Genomic DNA, 987 nt, shown 5'->3' with positions numbered 1-987 from the left:
GAGAGACCCATTGTTGCATCTAGATGGCAGCTTGCTAGCTTTTAAGATCCCAGTTGCTACTCGCCAAAGTAGGAGATGGAACAATGTTTTGTATAATATGTTATGCTAATTGAGCTTGATGTTTCCTGCGACTATGGTCCCAAGACCACAGGTTCAGCTACTCGGTCCCTCTGGGTAGCTGGCTGTGACCAAGCAGTGACCACAGCCTTACCCTTGTCAGCTCTACTATACACCTGGGAATTCTGATCATTCACATAAACTTATAGTACCATTGTCTACCAACTCTATATATGATCTTGGATATACTCCCCATTTAAACATACCTAATTGTTTAGCCCTACTTCCGTAGTGATACTGCCTCGGAAACCCAAGGAGGGGTCGCTATGAGTCAGGGCCGAATAGACGGCAAACAACAATGACAACAATTGTTTAGCCTGTCCACCTATCTATCCATACATATACCCATGTTGGCCTTCACTGACAACTCAGTACTGTATATGCAAAAAGTTTCATATTTGTTGTCTATACTTCCCATGTACCTCTCTATGTCTTTCTCATCCTCAATGCTGCCATATTGGTCACTCATCTTTGGTACATTGCCCTTCTCTTCACCCAAATCAATATTTATCTCTATCTATCTAACAACATTCCCTCCATCACCCCTCCCACCCCTGGTAACCAACAAAGAAAATTCCCTTCAATAGATAAACCTTTCCTTAACTTTTACAATAATGGACTAATAAAATATTTGTCTTTTTGTGATTGACTTATTTCACTCAGCATTATGTCCTCCAAGTTCATCCATGTTATGTGGTGTTTTGCAGATTCTACATTATTCTTTAGTGTTGCATAGTTATGAATCGTGTTATCATTTCCTTTGTTGCTGTTGTTTTAGTATATGCTGAATATTTGTGCTTGTACTCTTTTTTATTGTGATATGAAGGTTTATCATTTTTCTTTGAGGTTACCCTATGATTTATAATTTTA

The sequence above is a fragment of the Orycteropus afer genome, unplaced genomic scaffold (genome assembly GCF_000298275.1).
Source record: "Orycteropus afer afer isolate SDZICR_OR568_19922 unplaced genomic scaffold, OryAfe1.0 scaffold00087, whole genome shotgun sequence".
NCBI lineage: Eukaryota > Metazoa > Chordata > Mammalia > Tubulidentata > Orycteropodidae > Orycteropus > Orycteropus afer.
The sequence above is the reverse complement of the archived record's forward strand: the minus strand, read 5'-3'. Positions refer to the sequence as shown.